Raw genomic sequence first — 19,498 nt, forward strand, 5'->3', positions numbered from 1 at the left:
GGCACGGTCGTCCCAACTGGTGCCGGACGACCATGTCCCCCCCTCCCCTACCACCCAGGAACCGCGCACCTCGTGCATACCCCCTCACTGGCGCGCAACCCATGCGGCTCAACCATTTCAAGCTGGAGGCAGGCGTGCGGCCTGGTGAATATGCTTGGCCGTCTGCCATCCCCTTACGTACCATGCCTTGCTCACCCCTTTCCCCACACCCCACCCTGTGACAGCTACCTATAAACCTGCTCCAACACCTCCTGCAAAGCATTGTTAAACAAATTGAGCCCCACTTCCGATAGATGCGCTCCATCACTTCTGTATAGACCAACACACTTAAACGTGATGTCCGAGTGCTGCACTATGCTCCCACTCATGGCAGGGACTAGCTTACACATAGCCGTGTTCACCCTTTTTCTGGCCCATGCCCCTCGCCATGCCAACCTCGGGACCTGGACCATACTATGTGCGTGCAGCTCCACCGACCACCAAACCATTGCAGGTCCTCCTTCATCCTTCTGATCATGTCCAGCAACTTTATCTTAAACAGGTCATTCCCACCAAGATGCACAACCAATACCTCCTATGCCTGACCCACCACAGTCTCCTCCCTGATGGCCGCCCTTCTCAATTGGGCCCAGCTCATTCCCCTGACTCCTAGCCAATTCACCTCCCATTTGCCCTGTGCCAAGGCTAAATGGCGTCCATACAGCCTGGTAGCCACCTGTGCTCCTGCCCAATGAATGAAGGAGTGGCCATGATCCATACATGCCTTCTATATGCACTGCCTGCGGAACAGGGGGGAAGGGGAGGAGAAGGTGTTGGTTAGCCTCTTTTAACACGTTACCTACATCCGAGGAGACCATGGGTCTGTTGTATCTCTTGTAACACTCCGACTAACACCTTCCTAATTACTTAATGTCTCCCTCCGATAACCCTCCTATCCTGAAGGAATGCGTACTAAACCTACCGGTATCCCATCCCAGTGCCGCCACACATTTTTTTTTTAACACCGCTGTAAACTGATACTTTGTTAGAGGTGATTTGTTCTTGTGTATTAGAAATGCCGCTCCCTCAGACGGCCTATCCCTGGTGAAGATCAGCACCGCTGCCACCGGGCATATTGCTGGCTCCCTGTGCCTTCTCAGCTGGACCCACCTTCCCTTACCGGCTCGATCTGTCTTGGACCTATGTATCCAGCATAGGACCGAGTCCTTAGCCACTACTACATTCCTGTAAAGTAACAAAGATGCAATTTCATGCTGCGACCAGCTCACTAATCCTGCAAGCGCCTCCAGAAGCCATAACAAATGCTGTTTTAAACAACAGCGCTTTGCTCTCATTGCGGCAGACACACTGTAGTGCACCCACCAGCTCCTTACGTCTATCCGAGGTGATTGGTTCTCACGCGTCGGGGACCCTAACCTCCGCCCTGGCCAACCCCCTGAGGATTGTGCGCAAGCCTTAGTGTGGTCTTCCCTGCCCTTTACCTTTGTGAAGAAGGAAATACCTGCCAGCGTTGCTACGGCCGAGGCCCTTGACACGCACTCCTTCCTCAGCTTACCCAAAAATGACAATAGCTGCTGCATGGAATCTCTGCGCACACATGATTTTCCTGCCTGAAACTGCGTCCATCTTTTCCAAGCCATCGTATAGGTTGCCCAAGTTCTTCGCACCAATGACCTCTCCACCAGATCTCTTAGATCGGCTCCACTATCTCCCAAAGATGAGATGGGCAAGTTAGTCCCACGCGCTTGGCTATCGGTGCTACTGCCATGAACACTCCCTATTTTTGCTGAGATAGTGCATCGGCTATGACATTCAGCACACCTGGCACGTGCCTCGCTTTAAAAGACCAGCCACCTGAGTAACCTCACTACTGGTGGAGAGGACGCGCATTGGTTATTTATGGCCTGCCCTACACCCAGTTTGTTGAACCAGAACTGTATGTGCATGTTGGCAAGCTGCTGTCCCCAAATATCAATCGCCACTACTATTGGGAATAACTCCAAAGCTGCTAGGTACTTTGTTAAACCCTTGTCTCTCCATCTCTCTGGCCAGGCTTCAGCGTACCATTGCCCTTGCAGATAGGCGCCAAAGCCTTGGGCCCCAGATTCGTCTGTGTAAAGCTGCAGCTCATGGTTCGCATGCCACAGACGCACGCCATTAAAATTCTGCAAGAATCTTTCCCACATGCGCAAATCCTCCTTCATCTCTGCTCCCAACCTGATAAAGTGGTGCTTCCTTTTTACACCCGAAGTGGCTTTCTCCAAATGCCGTTTGAAGATCTGCCCCATTGGGATTACCCTGCACGCAAAGTTAAGTGACCCTAACAGGGATTGCAACTCTCCCAAACATTACCTCCCCCTGTGCCCCAATAACCCCCCATCCTCAGCCCCCCCCTCCCATTACCTCAGGTGCACCCCCCTATCCCCTGTATACCTGCACCCAGCGGTGCATTGGGGCGCCGGGATGCCGCGACAGTCCACTGGTCGGCCGCCCCCCCCCTGCTAACTCCAGTGGCCGTGCTCCCCCCACGCTTTGGCCGGTTCATATATACGCGGCTGCTGCTGCCATGATCAGAGCTTTTGCACATGTGCAGAAGCTCATGCAAGCAGGAAGCCATGGCAATGAAGCGTGCTGCTGGAGCCATGCAAGCCCGAGCCACAGCAATGAAGCATGCTGCCGGAGCTGCGGAATTAAAGCCGGAACAGCAGCAATGAAGAGTGCTGCCATCAACGTAATGACCAGGGGCAGCCAGGGCACTGACTGAGTGGCCAGGCGTCCAGAGCCGTCCAAGCCATGTAATTGCACGGGGTCATCCTGGAGCCATACAGCCATTGGGGACAAGGAACCAACAGCCTGCAGGAAATGGAAGTGCGACCTTATCCTCGGACAGAAGCATCCGTACAGGTTAGTGCCGGCGACTCCTTGCTCATCTGTGTCTTAAGGTGTGTACACACGGTGAGATTTTTTCTTACGATTTTGACTGTATAGTCAAAATCGTAAGAAAAGTTAGAGCAGATCGCAAGGTGAAAGTCACCTTGCGATCCTGGTGTGATGCCGATGCACTAAAGCTGCGCTGGTCGGGAGCTACTCTTGAAGTGCACTTCTGCAGGGGGGGGGGGGGGGGTGCGGCACTGACATGCGGTGCGGACTAGCCAAGTGCTGGGCGTCCCCCCGCATGTCTGAGTTAAAGATCGTAGCTGTGCTAAATTTAGCACTGCTACGATCAACTCGGAATGACCCCCATAGTTAGCATCGCAATTACATTCATTATGTGCTTGCGATACCGACCTGGGGGGTCATTCCGAGTTGCTCACTTGCTAGCTGTCTTTAGCAGCCGTGCAAACGCATAGTCGCCGCCCACGGGGGAGTGTATTTTCGCTTTGCAAGTGTGCGAACGCTTGTGCAGCCGAGCTCTGCAAAAACATTTTGTGCAGTTTCTGAGTAGGTATGAACTTAGTCTGCCCTTGCGATCACTTCAGCCTGTCTGGTCCCGGAATTGACGTCAGACACCCGCCCTGCAAACGCCTGGACATTCCTGCGTTTTCCCTACCACTGCCAGAAAACGGTCAGTTGACACCCACAAATGCCTTCTTCCTGTCAATCTCCTTGCGATTGGCTGTGCAAATGGATTCTTCATTAAATCCATCGCTCAGCAACTATCCACTTTGTACCTGTACGATATTCCTGCGCATTGCGGTGCATACGCATGCGCAGTTGTTACCTGATCGCTGCGCTGCGAAAAACTGCAGCATGCGATTAGGTCAGAATGACACCCCTAGTCCCTATCACACAGTGAAAAATCAGGGTTAGCCCGAATCTCACCGTGTGTATGCACCTTGACTCTACAGTGTGGGCTGGGTGCCAGGGAGAGCTGCAGTATCAGGAAAGTTATTCCCAGCGGCAGATTGGCATGCCAGGATGCCGGACTGGATTCCGTTTGGCCGTTCTGTTATCCTCTCATTGGCTGCCCGCCAGCCGCTATCACGGCAGCGTTCACTGAAAGATTCTGCGCATGCACAGAAGCTCAGTGAAGCACTTTGAAAATTGCTGCCGCGTGAGCTTCTGCGCATGCGCAGCAACCCCTCCTCCCAATAATGCATAATATTCTGAGCCGTCGGTCACTACTGACGGCTCCGCCTCCCTTCCAGCTGCATCATGTGTTCAGCCTCCCCTCCAGCCCGGGCCGTCACAGCAAGCACACTGCACAATGGACTCGTGGCTGCTGCAGCTAGCATGCAAAGCAGGAGCTAGCAACCAGCAAATTCTGACTGCGTCACACACCAGTTGTGTGACAGTCAGTAAGTACTGTACAATTAACTGGTGCAATATGTATAATAACTAACTGTTGCAATATGTATAATGTGCTCTACCTGGTGCAATGTGTATAACGTGCTCTGCCTGGTGCAGTGTGTATAACGTGCTCTGCCTGGTGCAATGTGTATAATATGCTTTGCCTGGTGCAATGTGTATAACGTGCCCTGCCTGGTGCAATATGTATATAATGTGCTTTACCTCGTGCAATGTGTACAACGTGCTCTTCCTGGTGCAATGTGTATAATGTGCAATGTGTACAGTATAATGTGCTTTACCTGGTGCAATGTGTAATAATGTGCTCTGCCTGGCGCAAAGTGTATAACGTGCTCTGCCTGGCGCAAAGTGTATAACGTGCTCTGCCTGGCACAACGTGTATAACGTGCTCTACCTAGTGCAATGTGTATAATATGCTTTACCTGGTGCAATGTGTATAATGTGATCTGACTGGCGCAAAGTGTATAATGGACGCTGCCTGGCGCAAAGTGTATAACATGCTCTTCCTGGTGCAATGTGTACAGTATAATGTGCTTTACCTGGTGCAATGTGTATAACGTGCTCTGCCTGGTGCAAAGTGTGTACCGTGCTCTACCTGGCGCAAAGTGTAGAACGTGCTCTATCTGGTGCAATATGTATAACATGCTCTACCTGGCGCAGTGTGTATAGGAGGTTCTACCTGGTGCAATGTGTATAAGCAGCACTACTGTGTGGTGTATTGTGAATTGGCACTATTATGTGGCCACGCCATTCCCCATGAAGCCACGCCCTTAAAATCTTGCAGCGCACCTGCTGCGCGCACTTTACATACATGCCTGTATTCAGGCCTTCTGAGCAGTGATCCCGCCCACTTGACAGACTCCACCCCCCAATAGACCCCACCCCTATTAGGGCTGGTTTTAGATCCCAATCCACCCCTGCCTGCACCCCCATATTCTGTGGCCCTTCTGCATCGGGGCGCATCACCCTACCCCCTGGGGCAGCCATGAAGCTGACCGACAACGTGCTGCACAGCTTCCGGGTTGCAGAGATTTTCCGCGAGAACTCCGATAAGATCAACTGCTTTGACTTCAGTTCTGGCGGGGAGACAGTCATTTCCAGCTGCGACGACGACTCCTTCGTGCTGTACGACTGCCAGGAGGGCAAGCCCAAGAGGACGCTGTACAGCAAGAAGTACTGTGTGGATCTCATCCGATACACACATGCAGCAAATACCGTGGTTTATAGCTCCAACAAAATTGATGATACCATCTCTCTTCATGATAATAAATATAGCCGTTATTTCCCGGCCACAATAAAAGGGCCGTTACGTTATCTATGTCTCCGGTGGACGATGCGTTTATTTCTGGGTCATTGGATAAAACTATCCGCCTGTGGGACCACCGGTCTCCCAACTGTCAGGGTCTGATGCACTTACAGGGAAAGCTAGTGTGCTCATTTGATCCAAAGGGTCTTATTTTTGCTGCAGGAGTTAATTCCGAGATGGTGAATCTGTATGAACTTCGCTCTTTTGATAAGGGTCTCTTTGCGACCTTTAAGATGAACTGTGGGGGTCATTCCGAGTTGATCGCTAGCTAAAAATGTTCGCAGCGATTAAGTGGAAAAAAACGGCACTTCTGCACATGCGTATGTGGCGCAATGCGCACGCACTAAGTACTTTCACAACAGCTGATGTAGTTATACACAAGGTCGAGCAAAGCTTTTCAGTCGCAATGGACGCCACAGAGTGATTCACAGACGTTTCTGGGTGTCAACTCACCGTTTTCAGGGAGTGTTCGGAAAAATGCAGGCGTGCCAGGAAAAATGCAGGCGTGGCTGGTAGAACGCAGTGTTTGTGACGTCAAATCCGGAACTGAATGGTCTGAAGTGATCGCAAGCGCTGAGTAGGTCTGGAGCTACTCTGAAACTGCACAATTTTTTTTTGCTGCCGCTCTGCGATGCATTAGTTCGTACTTCTGCTACTTCTGGGTGGCGGCTTAGCATTTGCATGGCTGCTAAAAACTGCTAGCGAGTGAACAACTCGGAATGACCCCCTATGACCGCACCTGCGAATGGACGTCGCTCAACCAATGGCGGCGTCCTGAGGCTGGTTGATGTGTTTAAAGGGCTGTGCTACACACCTTTGGGGGTTATAACAACAGTAAAACGGTCACATTAGAAGCTTCTTTCACTCCGGATTCTCAGTTCATTATGATCGGGTCGGAAGATGGCAAGATCCATGTATGGAATGGAGAGAGCAGCATGAAAGTGTCCGTACTGGATGTCAAGCACACCGGATCCATCACCTGCTTACAGTTCAATCCCAAGTTCATGACCTCTGCATTGCATTGGGGAAGCAGTAGGGAGATGAACAATGAGGAGGAGGCACTTAACTAGCAGATGTGTATAATGGGCTCTACCAGGCGTAATGTATATATGGGCTCTATCTGGCGTAATGTGTGATATGCGTAATGGGCTCTACCAGGCGTAATGTGTAATGGGCTCTACCAGGCCAAATGTGTAACATGTGTAATGGGCTCTACCAGGCGTAATGTGTATAATGGGCTCTACCAGGCATAATGTGCATAATGGGCTCAGCCAGGTGTAATGTATATAATGAGCTACACTTAGCATAATGTGTATAATGGGCTCTACCTGGCATAATGTGTATAAGGGGCCACTCCCAGCTGCTCCATAGAGTTCCATACAGGTGCAAGAGACCTGTCTAAGGTGGCCTGAAGCTAGGGGCGCCAAGCTGAGATTTTATCTTGCCCCCCCCAACCAAAAAACGTTCTGACGCCCCTGCTCCCAGCACCACTGCAAAAACAAACTGAATGTTTCGAAGAGAGCGCAAGAGATAGCGCAACCCATGGGCAACATTTGTCAATAAAACACTGCTCCTGAAACTGAAAACCCATAAGCCGCTCATAACTTTATTGTGATTACATAAACCTTTTACAAAAGCTAGCTTATCACTAAATAAAACCACACCACACACTGAAATAAAGACACGGACACAGTAGCTGGAGTTAAAGGTCAGACGATGTTTATTAATCGCTGACCAACTCTTTAAACTAATAATTGAGGCCGAATTAGAATTGAATTGAATATATATTAACTTTAGTTTGGAGGATGGCAAACAGAAAACCGCTGCCAAACACCAGCACCCGTCACCTAGATGACAAACCACCAAACCAAGGAGGGGAGTACACATACCCCGCCTCCTTCCCGCATAACCCGCATTGTGCTGGCCTTACCCCTCTTTCTCTGGCAAACGTTCGGTTCCCGCAGGGGAACGTCTAAATGTCCAACCGCAAGAAAAGGACACACCTGCCGTCCATTTAAAGAGGGAGCCCCACAATGACCACTTATGCCTGTGTGACAGCTGGTTGGCAGCGATTTCCCGCCAATCTGGCTTTCAATAGCCCACAGCAAGAACAAAAAACGTAGACGCATTCTGGGAGGGCGGGCGGGCATAAACTGAAAGGCAAGAGGGAGTCTAGCAAGATGGCCACCCCCTATATACTAACCTAAGACCCTCCTCTTCATCCTGATGCACAACCCCTTAAACCAATAGGAAAAAACCAACCGGGAAAACTGATCTGCCTAGCAACTGCTTAGTCATTTAACAACCAATCACAAAAAGTTGATCGCTTATATGGCCTCAGGCTTATGCAGCCTTCAGCTTATCTAAGCCGCTCATAACTTTATTGTGATTACATAAACCTTTTACTTAAGCTAGCTTATCACTAAATAAAACCACACCACACACTGAAATAAAGACACGGACACAGTAGCTGGAGTTAAAGGTCAGACGATGTTTATTAATCGCTGACCAACTCTTTAAACTAATAATTGAGGCCGAATTAGAATTGAATTGAATATATATTAACTTTAGTTTGGAGGATGGCAAACAGAAAACCGCTGCCAAACACCAGCACCTGTCACCTAGATGACAAACCACCAAACCAAGGAGGGGAGTACACATACCCCGCCTCCTTCCCGCATAACCCGCATTGTGCTGGCCTTACCCCTCTTTCTCTGGCAAACGTTCGGTTCCCGCAGGGGAACGTCTAAATGTCCAACCGCAAGAAAAGGACACACCTGCCGTCCATTTAAAGAGGGAGCCCCACAATGACCACTTATGCCTGTGTGACAGCTGGTTGGCAGCGATTTCCCGCCACCAAGGTTTTCCAAACCGCCACCGCCATCCGCAAACAGAACCTTAACCAACCAGAAACTAACTAGCTCTAACGAAAAAGACCGAAAATATCTTCCAGAAAAAACTGCACTCCTTCCGGAGAAAGGTGAACCCCATCGTCTCTCTATAGAACTGCCTGTTCCGCAGCACCAGCAGAGGATGCTTAATTGCCACTCCGCCTATGGCCTTGACAAACAGAGACACCGTCGAGTTCACCTTTTTGTGTGCTTTCTCCAGCGCCGAGAAACGCACCGCACCACGCCAATGGAAACGGGGCACCATTTCCGACCAGACAATGCATACCCCAGGCCAGTGACAACGTATCGCCACCACATCCGCCTTTATAGACAAAATCAAGTCTATGCCTTTAACTCGGCCCAGATCATTACCACCCAGATGAATGATAATACAACTGGGGCGACCCCAGCGGCGCTCCCTAGAAAAAAGGACGCGCAACAAATCACCCCATAACATGCCCCTAACACCTAACCATCTAAATTGCCGGGACCCAAAAATCTCAGTCGCCCTAGATGCCATGGGATGTTTCTCCGCCCAAAAAACATATGAATGACCAACCATCCATATGTGGTCTCCAAAATTGCTGACAGCTGTAAAAGAAAATATCCTAATGTCAGATTATGCACATAATCTGTAACTTAAACACAACGTAACCAATAAAACCCAAGTGAAGGAGAAAACTCAAAAAACCTCCCGTGGACCTTGGTAGAACAGCCAATTGAAATTAGGCCCCCTCGGAGGAAAAATTTTAAAAATTCGCTTCACACCCTCGATTCCTGAACGGTAAGCGTTCAAAAACCGACGAGTAAACACGTTTTTGGGTTAGCGCAACAGGCGCACTTATAACTTATCTATACGGACATAGGACTTATAGGAGGCCGACTTCCAGCGACCCAACTCCCGAATAGCCGCTGGTGATGAACCAGCGGCCGCCGCATGGGTAGCCGCCCCAATCCGAAAGGAATGAGTACCGAAGTCCGCCTCCTGCAAGCCCAACGCCGTCAAACATTTCTTGAACACCGATGAGAACTGAAACTTTGTCAGAGGGTCCAACTGCGCGTGCACCAGCAACTGGTTGCCCCCCGGAGGTCTTAACCGCACATACTCTTGCGTCAACCGCAGCGGGCAAACGCCCATACCTCCCTGAGCCTCCAAGGACAACCAGCGACCCCGACCTGTTTGATCTGTCTTGGACCGCACAATCCTACAGAGCAACAGGCCCTCCTGCAAGCGCACATTCTCGTAGAGCAGACCCGATTCCCGGGACGCCTTGCTGCTCGCCACTAGCTCGCTCACCCGAAAAGCCCCGAAAAAGGCAAGGGCATACGCGCTACTAAACAATGCCACCTCAAATTCCGAGGACGCAATCCGAGGTAGCACACGCAGCAATTCCGCTAGCAGCTGCAACGTTATAGGCCTACGTGAATCCGCAGGCGCCGGGTGCAACCTAGCCCAAAAAACCACAAACTACCCACACAGGTGTGACCCTCTGTAGGAAATCAGTAGCGCTGTCCTCACCATTTATCGGAGATAATCAAAAGTAACTAAAAAATGGCAAATTGCTATTAAATTTTAAAACACATAAATCGTACTTTATTAACATATATTGCTGCAGCAAAATTAACATACATAAAAATGCATACTGTGTATAGTGGATGCCTTTAATATAAATGCTCCACATACACAAATGTATATACCTAAATACGTATAATATCTGAGGCTTGGATTTGAATAAGCTGATTTCACAATGTCCACATGATTGGATAATATACCAGTGAGCTCGGTATTTACGGACACTACTTGCATGAATGTGTCCTCAATTAATTAATGTCCCGAAAAGATGTGTGCACACATATATTACTTTGAATGGATAATTACCATGGGCGATAAGCTTTTCATTCACCTCTTTAAAACAGTCTGTTTAGGACCATCCCAATTAGAAAGACTCCCTCTGCTGGTGCTTGTCCATTTACTGCAGAATATCTGGAGACAATATCCACGGGAATCCGTCCACAGTGCTCCGGCTCCCTCTGCTGGTGGCTAACCGCAATTGCAGGTAGACTGGCTGTTATATCGTAGCCAGAAGCCGGTGATCGTGTAAAACAAACAGGAGGTGATAGTCACTGTCAGTAGGTCCTTCGAAAACGCGTTTCTCCGCCTTCCCAATGCGTTCAGCGGCTTCCTCAGTTCGAATGACCATCATCCAAATGAGCACTTTATATAGCCCCACTTGTTTAAAATTCCCGCGGCCATTCGCGCATGCGCACTCAAACGTGCGTTCCAAGCCTCAGTCTCATTTCAATCTTTAAATAGACTCCGGCGGCCATTTTGTCTAGTTAAACCACGAGATCCAAGCCTCATTATCACACCCGGAAGTCAAATCCATCATTCTTATTGATAATATCAGAATCAAGCCTCGTTTTAAAACATAATTATCTACAACTGTCATATTTAATTATACTGGACTCTAGTGCAATTTGCTCAACAAGATTATATCACTTAATTCAATCATAATTAATTTAATTTAATCATAGCTACAAATAATCCATATCTTATTTAGCAACATCAGTACAAATATGACCATATTTAGGAACAATATTAATACTAATCAACACATCCCATTTTGTTAGCACAGATGATAAATATATTAAATATACTGCTCAACAGTATCATTGCTCAAAAATAGAAGGGGACTAATTTGGATTACAATTTAGATTCCAACACGCCATCTTGTGGTTCAAATACATAATTGCAACCCCCTCATATTATCATACATAATCCTATTATCTCCATCTCCATAATCCAGCATCATAAGGAACCATATCCTAGCCCACCCCCCCTTACACTATATGTCAAGGATGATATTTATATAGATCAAATATTTATATTATAAATATTAAACATTTGATCTTAAATTTTATTTAACTCAACCGTATCATTCAGACCCTGCGGGATCAAGGTTTTTAGGCTAAAAATCCAGAAAGCCTCTTTCTTGCATAACCTTTTATACCTGTCACCTCCTCTATTGGTTACCGCCACTTGTTCAATTGCCATAATTTGTAAATTATCACTTTTCCCTCCATTACATTCCAAAATATGGCGGTATAGGTAAGTGTTTCCTACTTTCTTATCTATCTGTCTTTTATGCTCCATAAACCTAACGTGGAGTGCCCGAGTGGTGCGCCCCACGTACTGTGCTCCACATCCACACTGTAGGACATAGATAACATACATGGATCTACAATTCAAAAAACTCTTTATATTGAATTTCTCTCCCGATACAGATGAGACAAATTGTGTAGTTTTCTTTTTTGTGTGTTTACATGTTGTACAGTTTAGTCTACCACACTTATGGAACCCTAATGGCGGTTTGGGTATCCATGTATCTATTTGTCCCCCTTGGGCATCTGGAGCCATGGATTTTTCCCCAGGTCTCCTAAAAAAACTTGGAGCTAGTGCGGATTTCAGATTATCTGACTTCCGAAATATTACCTGTTCACTAAGAACTACATTGGAATTCAACATCTCGTCCAACTTAAGAATGGAGGAGTTCTTCTTAATTATCTTCTTGATCTTATATGCACTAGTATTATACTTAGTTACAAACATTGTTGTCCTATCCGTCATTTTGTTGTTTTTCTTCCTAGTATTATTACTGGTGGTATCCAGTAAAAGATCTCTTTCCATATTTTCCACCTCCTTCCAAGCCTGGTCGAGAACAGATATTGGATACCCCTGAGTAAGAAACGCCCCATAGAGAGATTCCATTTGTTCTCTCGCTCCTTCCTTGGTGGAACAATTCCTTTTTATCCGAAGGAACTGGCCCTTCGGTATATTATCCTTCCATCGTTGTAAATGACTACTCTTGTAGTGTAAATATCGATTTTGATCTACCTCCTTAACAAAAGTATTTGTTATAATGATATCATTTTCGACCTTAAGTGCTATATCCAAAAAAGTGACCTGCGTGGGGTGGCAGTACCCCGTAAAATTCAAACCATAATTGTTGCAATTCAAACTGGCAACAAATTCTTCTGCTGATTCTGTGCTCCCCTCCCAAATAAAAAATAAATCATCAATGATTTCAGCGCTCTGGAAAGGACAAACGACCCCGTGGGGTCCGTTGTCCCGTGGAGTCGCGAGTGAAAGGCGATGCCCGCAAGGGCAGTAGCCATGGCCGCTTTTGACCTACCGTTTTGGTAATGCTCCCAAACAAAGGTCAACAGGGCGTCGGCCGAGGACTCACCTGCTACCCCGTACCTACTCTGAAAGGCTGACCAATCCCGCCATGCAGCATCATACGCTCGTAGCGTAGAGGGAGCCAGTGCACACCTGGCCAACGCCGTTAGACCGCTTCGACCATCTGCCAGACAGAAGGTGGGCACTGTAACCCCTCTGCCTCCGCTCCCGGAACCAACGTCCTGAATTTGTCAAACTGGAACCGGGACAATGCATCCGCAATTCCATTGTCAACTCCAGGTACGTGGCGAGCCCTAAAATTAATATTGCGCTGCAAACAAACCAACACTAAATGCCTTAGCAATCGCAGCGCCTGCGGAGATGAGGAACGCTGGTTATTAATCGCATGCACTACCCCTAAGTTGTCGCAAAGAAACAAAATGTCCCTATTTGCGAACCGTCCGGCCCATAACTCAAGCGCCACTAAGATCGGGAACAATTCCAGCAGAAGCAGGTTCTTGGTAAACCCACGCGTTACCCAAGATGCCGGCCAGGCCGCAGCGCACCATGAGCCAGCGAAGAACGCGCCGAAACCTCGACTGCCTGAAGCATCCGTGAACAACTGCAGCTGCTTACTGGAACAACAAGGAGCGGGCCACAACACTTCCCTGTTGAAGGACACCAGGAACGAGACCCAAATCCGCAAATCATCCTTGATCTCGCGGGAAAGGTACACGGAGTGATTCTGTCGAACCGTCCCCGCGGTGGCCCGCTCAAGTTTGCGACAGAAAATCCTACCCATGGGGATAATCCGACACGCAAAATTGAGAGAACCAAGCAAGGACTGCACCTGTTTAAGCCGAACCCTGCGTTTTCCTAAACAGTCTGTAATCAAACCCAATAGTTTCCGCACCTTATCCTCGGGCAAGCGACAGCACCCCCCTACCGTGTCAATCTCGATACCTAAATAGCTAAGACAAGTGCAAGGACCCTCGCACTTATCCTGCGCAACCGGTACCCCTAAAGCGCAGAATAACGACCTGGCCACCGAGAGAATGTCCCCACAGACCGAACTGTCTCCGGGGCCTACAAAAAGAAAGTCATCCAGGTAGTGAGCCACCCCCATCTGCCCGGAGGCGGTCTGGACGCACCAGTGCAAAAACGTGCTAAAGCACTCAAAGTAGGCGCAGGAGACAGAGCAACCCATGGGGAGACACCGATCGACGTAGAATTCGCCCCCTATTTTGAAACCCAGAAACCGCAGGGAATCTGGGTGTAGCGGGAGTAGCCGAAAGGCCGACTCCACGTCCAATTTTGCCAACAGACTCCCCGGACCACAATCCCGCACTAATCGCAGCGCGTCGTCAAACGACTGATATCGAACTCTGCATTGGGCTTCCGGGATAGCGTCGTTGACCGACAGCCCCGGCGGGTGCGACAAGTGCTGTATCAAACGAAACTTACCTATGGCCTTCTTGGGCACTACCCCTACTGGGGAAATGCACAAGGAGGGCAACGGGGAAAGGGCGTAGGGCCCAGCCATGCGCCCCAGCCCAATCTCCCCGTCAACCTTCCGCCGGACTTCCTGCGGGAATTCCCGAGCCGATCTCAAATTCTAGCGTGCAACCACATACACCGAATCCGGGATTGGCAAACGAAAACCGTGCTGAAAGCCCTGCAAGAGAAACGATGCCGCCGACTCATCGGGGTACAAGGTAAGCCAGCGCTGCAACTCGGGAACTATAATCGGGGAGAAGGCCTTACTTGCCAATTCCACCGGCCTCGGTGGAAGCGGCAGGCTTACCGCCTGTCGCCGCGGTGCATTCCTTGGCCGGGTGACTGGCTCCGCACAACCTGCATGAGTGGCGAAAACGACAGCCCGTTCCTTTGCCGCATTTGCCGTCGTTGTAGGCAAAGCACTTGCCTTTTCCCGTCAATCGAGAAGCCACCGCCCCGGCCGCCCCGGGCTTCTTGGCCGTGACGTCCGGGGTGGGTTTGACCTGCTGCGTGACCTCCAACCACACCTCAACATCCTTAAAACCCGCGGGCAGGGTGGGGTTGCCATCCTGATTGCGACGAAACTTCTCGTCGTAATCCCGCCACGCGGAACCCTTGGATTTTAAGTACATATCGTGTACTAAAAACAAATATTTCACCAAGTTGGCATACTCCGCGGGACGCGATTCCGTGTAGCAAGCCATGAACACCAAAAACCCACGCAGCCACTGGTGAAAATTGCGAAACGCATTTTCCCCAATACCACCCGGTTTCTTGGCCGCGTCAAAACCCTGCCGCATTTCCTCTGTAAGGGTGAATATGTCTACATACTTCCCCTTACGTATTTTTTCCCGCATGCGCTTACGAACCCCTCTTGTCACTGCCGTGTTGGCGCAATGTACCATCTCGCCGTAACGGGGAGGGTCGGAGGGGACCACCTGCGCAGGAGCGGCCACCTTGTGCGCCTCCTTGGCCATTCGCCGCGCGATGAGCCTAGCTAATTTACGCGGGCGCCGCGGAGAGCCGGATGATACGCTGCTAGAAGACGAGGAACTACAAGTTGAAACGTGTAAAGGAATATTTAGCTCACCGAAGTTTGAAGGACCCGGAACCGCGTCGTCCGCTGCACCCGCCTCCGCTGATGGCCGTAGCTCCACGTTCGCAGTCGCGCTTGTCCGTGACCTTCGCCTCGTGACGGGCGTAGCCCCTGAATTAGACGGAACCTGCAAGGGAGAAAAAGAGGGGACAACCGGCACCGGGGGAACCAGAACATCATTAACACTTGTCCGCAAATGCGGAGGCGGAGAGCCCGTCCCCCCGTTCCGTGGCGGATGGCCGCCCGGCAGCTGCAGGGAGGGGGCCCCCGCCGAGGTGTACCCGATCGACTGCGTAAAGGCTGACCCGCTCACTGCACCGAAACTCGCGGGGTAAGACGGCCGCCACGCCGTATGCGGCGGGCAGCCGCCCGCCCCCGCCCATCCGTATGACGCCGGAAGGAACTGAGGGGGCGCCGCGAGAGGGGGCCAACTCTGTGCCACCTGATACCCACCGCCCGGTGCTTGCCCTGACTGCAGGCCCGCAAAGGCCGGCAAGGGCACCGCGACTCGGGGGCCACCGACCGACCACGTGGACTGCACGCCGGCGCCCGCGCTGGCCCCGTGCGGGGAAAACTGTGTGCCGGACACCGTCATGAAGCCCATGGAAGGCATGCTGGCGGCTAAGGGGAATGCTGGAGCCGGAGGCCACGCAAAACCCCCGGGGAAGGACTGGCTCCCCGCGAAGCCTTGCTGCGCTGCTACCGAAAGCGCCCCGCCGGGCGTCATATAAGCCGCCGAGACGGATGTCTGTGTGGACCCAAACTGAAAAGGACCGGGAAGGGCGTGGAGAGGGGTTTGAAAACCGACGAGCGGGGGCGCCGTTAATGGCGTCGGGGCGTCTGACACCCAGGAGGAGCCCGAGCAGGCCACCGAGGCCGGGGGAAAACCCTGCCATGTGACTGCCGCCGGGGCGGGTGTGGCGGCCGCCGCTGCCACGTCCCCCGCCCCGGCGACACTAGGCCCAAACGGCCCAATATTATTTAAATTGAGGTGCGGTGTGCTAAACCCCCCGCTGGAGGGGGGTAGTATGGGGCCCTGTATTGTCCCGGGGACAGCGGGAGCCGCTACCCGCTGCCCTGGGCTCATATCCCCCAGCTGCATATTGACCCCCCCTCGCCCCCCGCAGCTCTGCCGCGGCCGTCCGGCACAGCTTGTGCCCCCAGGACGCCGCCGAGAGCCGACCGCGGGGATGGAGGAGGAGGGCCGGAGGCACTTATGGAAGGAGGGAGGGAAGTCGTTTCGCCCGCGGGAGACGCCGGGGAGCGCGGCCCAGCCGGACCGCGCGCACCCGCGCCACGTGCAGAGCGGCCGCCGGCCGCCGGAGGGGAAGTGCTGCAGACGCCCGAGGCAGGAGGGAGAGGAGAGGCCCGTCCCGCTGCGAGCGCCGGGACGCGCGGCCCGGCCGAGCCGCGCGCATCGGCACCACGTGACGAGCGGCCGCTGGCCGCCCGTCTCCGTGCGGCAGGGGAGCGGGCTGTAACTGCCCGTCCCCGCCGCCTGTCTGAAACAGGGGGAAGTCCTCTCTGTGGCGCAACGCTCGGGGAGCGGGAGCGGAAGGCGCTCCCCGCATCCACGAGGCGCCGGGGGGGGGGAGCTGCACGTTTTGGACGAGGCATGGCAGAGGGGGGAGAATCTGCAAAAGTATACAATGACACGCAGAGAGGGGGCACAGCACTGTATAATGCCCTAGAGAAGGCAAATGAAATTCAAAAAAAACAAAACAAAAACAATTTACAGGCAGTGAAAATAAGCAATAGTACTTATCCTTCCTGGGGCATAAACTGAAAGGCAAGAGGGAGTCTAGCAAGATGGCCACCCCCTATATACTAACCTAAGACCCTCCTCTTCATCCTGATGCACAACCCCTTAAACCAATAGGAAAAAACCAACCGGGAAAACTGATCTGCCTAGCAACTGCTTAGTCATTTAACAACCAATCACAAAAAGTTGATCGCTTATATGGCCTCAGGCTTATGCAGCCTTCAGCTTATCTCAGCTTGAAACTGTCGGGGTGCAGGGGCAACAATCTTAATGCTGACTCAATATCCAGCTTTGTCATCAAAGCACCTTGCCTGACTATTTTCAAGGCCTGATCAAATGACTGATATTGCATGGAACACTGTTCTTTATCCAATGCATCATTCACTGACCCTCCTTCTGGGAAGGACAGGTGCTGGATGAGCCTGAACTTTCCTGTCGCTTTCTTAGGTACCAGCCCCAATTGGGAAATGACTAGGTCTGGGCATAGCGGGGCATTAAATGGTCCCGCCATCCTTCCTAACTCTAGCTCTTTCGCAATTTTTTCACTTGCCACTGCTGGCATCACCCTAATTGAGTTCAGGTTCCCTTTGCATCCCGCTGGGGGCACTTCCCTTGTTACTGGAATCCTGACGCCATCCCTGAACCCCCTAAACAATAGCTGGGCCTCTAAGCGCTTGGGATACCTGGATAGCCACCCCGGTTTCCCCTCTAGCCTAACTGGACTAGTTGTTTTTGCCAGGGACAGGCACCCCGGGAGCTTTCTGCCCCTTGGCTCCTTTCTTTTTAAAGCATTCCTTGGCGGGGTGCTGTCCACTGCAGGCTGTGCATATGCATGTTTAAACTTACAAACTGACCGCGTGCATTGCGAATTGTTAAAAGTAAAGAACCTAAACTTGTCTTGCCTCTGTGTGCTAGGCCTCCCTGTCCACTTTGACGTTGAGCTGCCCCTATCCACCAGGCCAGTCGCCTGCGCCCTAAGCTACACATCGATGTTCCGTGCGCCAAACTTAATTGGCTTCTTCCCCTGCGACCTAGCTCTGAAAGCCTTGTTGTACACTCGCCTCGCCGTACACTCGCTCCTTGTATACTGAATGCATAAAACAGATATATTTCAACATATTCATCAACATGTATGGATAAGCCGCTATGTAACAGCCAGTGTAAGCAAACATGCCACTGAGCCAATTATCAAATGTCTTGTAAGCCTCCGCCTTCCCTGAATCTTTTGCCGTACATCTCTCTTTATCCTTTAAGCCCGCTTCCGTTAGCGTCCATATGTTCACCAACGCTCCTTTCTCTCTTTTCTAATATTCTTAGGTAGCCAAATCCGCAAACTTGGGATCCAGAGTGCCCCCTTGCGGCAAAAACCTTGCCATTTTTGGCTCTGCTACTGCGCCCAGCTTGCTACTAGCTGTGTTAATCCCTGGCACATTGGTCTTTTTCAATCTGCGCTTAGCCCTTGACGGTCTGAGGTGCTCCCTAAGCATCTGAGGCGGCATCCGTGTCCTCGCTATGTTACCCTGATACCTGCGCATCGACCTTCTTAAACCCGTTCTCTAGCACACTACCCGCATTGAGTAGTTGCAACATACCCTTATTATTATCAATAACATTAATGCTCTCGCCAATCCTGAGATCCCGTTCTACGCTGGACGTGGCTGTCAGTACGGGTTCCGCGAATACGCCTGTGCTGGACGTGGTGACTGGCGCGGCATGAGTTCCTGCTGCCGCTGCGCCAGACATGGCGACGGGGGCTGCTGCAGAAGTCCCTATTGCGCTGGTTGTGGCGACAACTGATCGAGTAATCAAAGAGTGACTTGGCGATCCCGATTCCTGGATTGTTCTTCCTTGCTCTCTGTTCGCCACAACTGAAGACTGTGCCTCCCGGCTGGGCGTCACATAGGCAAGACGGAGTTGACCCTGTCTGGTGTGGCTGGTTGAGAGATGCAGAAGGTAAAATGATAACAGAGCGCTTGTGTGTTTAAATGTTAAGACTCATTACCTGAAAAACAAAAAGTAGGTTAACAATGTTTGATGTTAACATTCTTTTTGTGAATATTTAAGTGACAGGACTAATGCAATGAGGAGAGCGCAGGGCGTCCAGGTGGGTGCCGGCAGTTGATGATTTGAACCGCAGCTCTGGATGTTAAATGGTTAAGTGAGATGTCTCTCCCTAACTTTCCCTACCTGCTTCACAGCAGTTCTCCGGCTGGTAGCCTCCATTCTCCGTCCTCAGTGCTGTGAAACGCTGCTCCCTGGTGCCGTGTAGTAGCGCTGCCCGGTGACTTGAGGGATGCAGAAGGCCTGCTACCAGCACTGCGTTATGGCCGTAGCTGGTACCTTGGAGCGGCGTCATCTGGTAGCCTCATATTGTTGGCGACAAAAATCGTGGAGAGTGCCCAAGACAGCTTTGCAAAAGCTCAGCAATGCGCTCTGTCACTTGCATCCCTGCATTGGC

At 51.1% G+C, this 19,498-nt stretch overlaps 1 pseudogene; it reads left to right on the forward strand.

Annotated features, from left to right (window-relative positions):
• Window positions 1–5,293: 5,293 nt before the first annotated feature.
• On the forward strand, window positions 5,294–6,684 carry LOC134910991 (WD repeat-containing protein 82-like; annotated as a pseudogene).
• The last annotated feature ends 12,814 nt before the right edge of the window (window positions 6,685–19,498 follow it).

The sequence above is a fragment of the Pseudophryne corroboree genome, chromosome 4 (genome assembly GCF_028390025.1).
Source record: "Pseudophryne corroboree isolate aPseCor3 chromosome 4, aPseCor3.hap2, whole genome shotgun sequence".
Lineage (NCBI taxonomy): Eukaryota > Metazoa > Chordata > Amphibia > Anura > Myobatrachidae > Pseudophryne > Pseudophryne corroboree.